Genomic DNA, 6,440 nt, shown 5'->3' with positions numbered 1-6,440 from the left:
GCCAATAGAATGAAGCAGGCTAATTCTAAGCATTAGCTGCTGTAATTAAAACATCTACTGAAAACAGTTCTTAACTTTAATTATAAACTGTGCAATAATAATAGTAAAGCAAAAATCTTAGCTGGAACAAAAAGCATTAATTATCTGAAACCAGAAATAATGCTTCAGTTGCATCCTTTTTGCATAGTAAGTTCTCAAATGTCATTCAGATAAAAGCTGATTGCATTGCACGACTAAAGAACAAATTGATTTGGATGGCGCTTATTTAAACCTAGGCTTAAACATGACTCTGGTTTGACTGAGTAACTTTTAACTTCATTTAGATGCCTCTAACAGCATCATGTAGTGAAAAATGCAGTGAATGTGTTAAAAATGCATGAGAATAACGAAAGCTTAAGAAAATACAACCTGATTAATTTGGTATATAAAAAGAGGGGATGCAAAAGAAATTAAAAAAAAAATCACTTATTTGGTGAAGACCAAAGTAGGCAGAATAATTTTAAAAAAATTAATTCACACTTGAAGGCCTGATTCCTGCAATAATTAGGTAAAAAGCTTGCCATACGCTTAATTGAAACATCATAGGTAGAAACTTTTATGAAGAGTAAAATTAAATCACAAATTTGTGAGCAAATACATAACAAGGTACCTCAGACAAGTTAAGCCCATGCTCTCTATATGCTTTATTTATTTGTGTTTGTTTGGTTTTGGTTGTGGGCGTTGGGAGTTTTTTTTTTGTTTATTTTGTGGTGATGTCAATGCTAGTTCTGAGGGGAGTTTTTTATTTTAATACAAGACTTTTCCTCTGCCTGTGTGATATTCCTTCTGCATTGCAAAACAGTGGTCTTGCCTGTTGCGATCTTTCCTTGATTTGGGGAAGCTTTATTATGCCAGAACGCAATTTAGCTGCTTGTACCTGGATTAAAGAGAATTTGGGAGATCCATAAAGACTTTACAAACACATCTGTATTTCATGCCTAAAGGACTTCAAAGATCCAAACACTTGAGACTACTTACATCAACACCCACTGTGCACAAGTCGTTAACTTTTTCACAACCAATTTTTCTTCTGCCTGCTGAAGTATTGCTTAGGCTTCCTGATTTCAAAACCTGCCAGAACTCGAATGACTTTCTTTGTGGAAACGTTGCCTCAAAAAGACAACCCCTCACTGCTGCCTTTTTTGTTGTTGTTTATTTTGTTTTTTTCTTCCACTTTTTTCTTCTTTTAGAGAGAGAGGTGTGTTTTTACCACATCTCGGCCTCAGTGAGTGCACGGGCAGCTGTTCCATGTAGGAGCGTTAGTCTCGCCGTCTCAAACGCCGCGAAGGCGAGCGGCGCAGAGCTATGTATACAAAGCCCCTGGTTTTGTTTACTACCCTGCGGCAGGGCCTCTATGGCGCAGGCGCCTGAAGCAGGCTCCCCCATCGACCAGCCACCGCGGCCCCGTTCTCCACCCCCGAACTTCCCTTCTCCTCCCCTCAGCACACGCATCCTTTAGCTACCGTCCCCACCCCGTTGCCGTGAAAGGCCTAAAACCGCCCCGCTCGTCCCCTCACCGGGGCGGGCAAGCAGCGGCCCTCTGGCGGGAGCACCGCGCCATCGGGCGGCAACCAATAGCGTGCGGCCACCCAGGATTCAAACGGCGGGTCGTAGCCAATGGGTGCGGTTGGCGGGCGGGAAGGGGGCGGGCCGAAGGGGCGGGAGGTTACGCTGTTGTAACCGTCGCTCAGGGCGGTTGTTCCCATCAGCGGTCAGTGTCGTGCTCGGGCCCGGTTCCCGCTGCTCCGCGGAAGCGCCTCCTGCCCGGCCCGGTGTGGGCGGGCACCAGGTAAGGGAATGGCGGACCGGGGCAGGTGCAAACCGGGACACACCCCCCTTCGCGGCCTTCCCGGGGGGAAGCGCTCTGGCCAATCGTTGCCGCCGCCTCTCCCCGTTCCCCCCCTCCTTCTTGCGCGGGCGTCGGATCGGACAGCGGCCTCGCTCAGGCCGCTCTCTCCCGGTGGCGCACGAACGGTGCTCTTTAATGTTGCCGGGACAGTTTGGCTGAGACCTGAGGGCGGGGGTAGGTGGGGGTGGAGCTGGGCACCCGTGCTTTGTTCGGAACGCTGTCGTTCATCTCCACATCGCTACCGCCGCTGAGCCCGGTGCGGGGAAAGGCCGCAGCCACTCCGTGTACAGAGAGCGAGTCGCAGGAGAGGTGCGGAGGGGCGGCCTGGCCCGGCACGGCTCCTCCCTTCCCCCCGCGGCAAAGGCCCCGCGCCAGGACTGGGCCAGGAGCCGGGCGGGGCGGGGCCGCGGAGCAGGGTGGGGGCACAGCCCTGCCCCCGCTCCCGGCACGTGGGTCCTTTCCTGTCAACACCGCGCCGCCGCTGCTTCCACCTCTGGCGGCCCTTCGCGGGGAGCCGAGCTGCTCTCTGCTTGTAGTGCTTATAGTGAAAGGCCTTTTGAAAACAGTAATAGCTTTTTAAAATTTGTTGTTTTGCCTTGAGCATTGTGTTTGATCTTAGCTGTTGAAGCTAGTTTGGCTGTTTAGTCCAGCCGGCCTTGAACAGTGTTAGCTGCCTCCACCGTTATGGAGGTAAAGAACTAGAAATGTGGCATGAGTAATTGTAAGCCTCCAAAGGTTCTCCATAGCTTGCTTTCTTTGGTGAATTCAGTAGTTATTTTCCATGTAGGAGTCTGTCGTGTTAGCCTTAGCTGGCAACGTTTTCTTTATTTTTTTGTATTTCTTGTTTACTTAAGCTCAGATGGCTCACTCCTCTCATTTACACCTTGTTTAACAGTGGGGAGATGTCGAAATCAGTAAATAGAATTACTGGATGCATACGAATATTCCTCTTCCAAGAGGGAAAATTTTGTTTAGTGGTTGGTTTGTGTATTTCTTCTAAAAATTGTACACCAAACTTATGATCATGGGATATGATCCTCTAGTGATCTCAAGCTAGCAGTCTTATTTTCTTGACAAGACTGAAGTATCTTTCCACATACACGGTGAGAGGGTCTTTTAACAAAGACCAGAAATGGATATATGGGGCAATATGTTTTGCTGTCATGTTTCTTTTTTAATTGTTTTGTTCTTGGTTGAGTCAGCAGTAATTTTTCTTCCTGACCAAATTCTAAGCTCCAGGGAATTTTGTATTAATTGTCTTGGCTTGGTGTAAGATACAAAATCCTTTAGAACCATTCCCTTATAGTCTGGGTTCCCAAAGGAAAATCATAATTCTGCAGAAACCACAAATTTCATCCTGTGAGGAAGTGAACAAACTTACAATCAACTTCTTGTACAGTACAGGGTTCATTGTATGAAATAATTTTATTTTGAAGTTAATACAAATTTTGATACCCTGAAAATCATCAGGGGTGTGTATAAAACATGAAAGAACTGTAAACTCAAAATGCAGTTTGTAAACTATGTTATTTTGTTTTTTTGAAGACTTCCTCTCTTTATTTTTCTTGATGCCAGTAATGGCTTTTGTTAGCTGAACAGATGAAGCGGCTTTCAAAAGCTGTAGCTTTTTAAAGTAGTGTATATGGAATGAGCATTGCAAACCTTTCTCACAGAAGGCACAGGGCTGTAGAAAAAGCTGATAGTTTTTGATAGGGTAAGAAGTAATACTTTTTAATGTTTGATCTCATTATTACTTTTTAATATTCAAGGAAAGAATGGAAAAGTAAGACAGTCTATTAATAAGATTGTTCATTACTTTTGAATTATGTGATAATATTTTTCACTTGCTTAAGTTTATTATTCTGGAATTTCATATGGTTGATAGATACCTCAGGCTGAATTGCATAACACTGATTTAGCTTCAGGTCCTTGAACCACATTTTCCAACTTTTTAAAATTAACCTTGGCTCCTTTTGAGAACAAGCTTGGAGGAGGGGAGGGGCTTTCTGTCTTTAAAAAGAGTTAAATAATCAGGTTACCTTTTCTTTGAGCTGTCTTCCTGTTTGTGTGCAAAAGTGCTAGGTTTTGAAGTTTGACAGAGAGGGGTGAAAAATGTTTTGTGTGCCCTTAGTAACAACTTAGTGAAAAATAGTTTGCCTTTCCCAAAAAGGACGTAAACTGCAAAGATTCTGTTTTTCACAACTTTATCCTAGGATCTGGCAGCTTTGTTCTGGTCAGGCTCTGAGTTTACAGATGATGCCTGAGGTGTTCCAAGTCAAGAGAAGAAATAGCTGCCTGGAGTGTAGGAAGTATGACAGCAAAGAGGAAATGAAGTCTTAGATCAGGCTATGACATCTGGTGAAAGCTCTGACTGCGCTTGGTGGAGGATTAGTGTTTAGACTATTTATGGAAGAGGAGGAAGAAGCTGGAATTGTGAGAGACTGGGAAAAGAGCAGTAGTAGTTGTGAATCTCCTAAAGAATTGGGTTTTTTTGTGAGAAAAATGGACAAGGAGACAGGTGGAGATTGAGGTCAGATCTTGAGCCCAGAAGTGGCAAAGAGGAACTGGAACTAGTCTGGTGAACAAGGGCAGAAAAAGCAGAAAATTCCCAAGGAATTAAAGGGGAGTAAGGAGAGAATGAAGACGACTTTGAAATAGTGATATGAGAAGTATTTCAGAGTTGTAAGAAACAAAGCTGTGAATTTGAGGGGATTAAAGTGAAGGGGATAAAGCAGCTGAAAAGTGGGAATTCAGAAGAATTAGAAAGTAAGGAGACAGTAGAAGATAGATAAGCTGGAAGTGCATGTGCCTACAAGCACAGACTAGACCTCTGGTAATTTTTCTGACTGGCAAGTATCAGTGAAACTAAATACTAAACCTCACTTTTTTCACTCTTTCAATTATTATATAGCAAAGGAGATGGCCAGATATTTCTGTTCTGAAGCAATTAGGCATATTAGCAGTGAAGTGCACATGAAGGGGTTTTGCCAAGTCTCTCCTTTCTTCTTTGGCTTGGAGAGTTACACAGGTGTAAATCCAACTACAGCAACAGCTTCAGGAAATGCCAGAATGGATGTTGATTAAAACCCCTCACTTAGCCTCATTTCCCAATGTTCTGTGAAAGTCTGTGATTGCATATTAACAGGGTCTTCTTTTTTTTTCTTTTTTTTTTTTTTTTTGCCAAAGAATCTTAACTTTTCACTGCAGGTCAGTTAATGTGTAACAAATGAGTATGTAGTTAAATACCTAGTTTCCCCTTATTTTGTGTGGCTTCATATCTTAATTTATAGCAAACAAATTAAAATGCTTTGAAACAAAAACATTTCCTGGTTTGTTCTCCCCCCTCCCAAGCTCCTGTATTCATCATACAAATGGCGATATTACAGAAACTAGTATGTATTTTACCTTAGACTTTTAGGATGCCCTCACTTTTTATGTTTAGACTTGAGTTAGAGAAGTTCAGGTAAAAATATCTTCTGCATGTAACTTCCTTTAAGCTGAACTTGTGGTTTTCCTAGCACCCTGGTATGGTGGACCAAGGGTGATAGTCACTTAAACCATGTTTTGCTAAAGTCAAGTAAAAACCTTAGGTGCAAACAAGAGGAGAGAATTTGGTTTTTCATATTATGCAGTAGCAGTGATGCTGTACTTTGTTTTCCTGCAGACCCCTGCAAAAGGTATTACATGCCTTGTGCTAAATAGGTGGAAAAGAGAAAATACTCAACCCAGACAGGAGCCTAAATTCCAAAATGAGGAATGTTTTGCATAATAAATTGAAGAAAGTATGTAATGTGGTTATGTGTGTTGCATAGATTGGGGATGATTTATTTCAATATTTTGAAATCATTACTGCTGTAATTTCTGTAGAACCACAGGAAAAGAGGGTAGGAGGACTCTGAGATACCATCTAATTCACTTTTTTTCCCCTCTAGATAAGATTACGTTATGTAATTTTGGTCAAATATAACCTTTGCCTGGTTTTGATGGTCTCTTGATGGAGTACTGCATCCAGTTCTGGAGCCCTTATTACAAGAAAGATGTGGATGTGCTGGAATGTGTCCAGAGAAGGGCCATGAGGATGATCAGAGGACTGGAGCTCCTCTTCAATGAGGACAGGCTGAGAGAGTTGGGGTTGTTCAGTTTGGAGAAGAGAAGGCTCGGAGGAGACCTTATTGTGGCCTTCCAGTATATGAAGGGGGCCTACAAGAAAGCTGGGGAGGGACTGTTTAGGGTGTCTGGTTGTGATAAGACTAGTGGGAATGGATCTAAGCTAGAGGAGGGTAGATTTAGATTAGATGTTAGGAAGAAGTTCTTCACCATAAGGGTGGTGAGACACTGGAACAGGTTGCCCAGGGAGGTGGTGGAAGCCTCATCCCTGGAGGTTTTTATGGCCAGGCTGGGTGGGGCTCTGAGCAACCTGATCTAGTGTGGGGTGTCCCTGCCCATGGCAGGGGAGTTGGAACTAGATGATCCTTGAGATCCCTTCTAACCCTGACAATTCTGTGATTCTGAGATAGTTTATCATAGTTGAATACTGGTCTAGATGTACTAT

The sequence above is a fragment of the Indicator indicator genome, chromosome 2 (genome assembly GCF_027791375.1).
Source record: "Indicator indicator isolate 239-I01 chromosome 2, UM_Iind_1.1, whole genome shotgun sequence".
NCBI classification, from domain to species: Eukaryota; Metazoa; Chordata; class Aves; order Piciformes; family Indicatoridae; genus Indicator; species Indicator indicator.
This window is presented reverse-complemented; position numbering follows the sequence as displayed.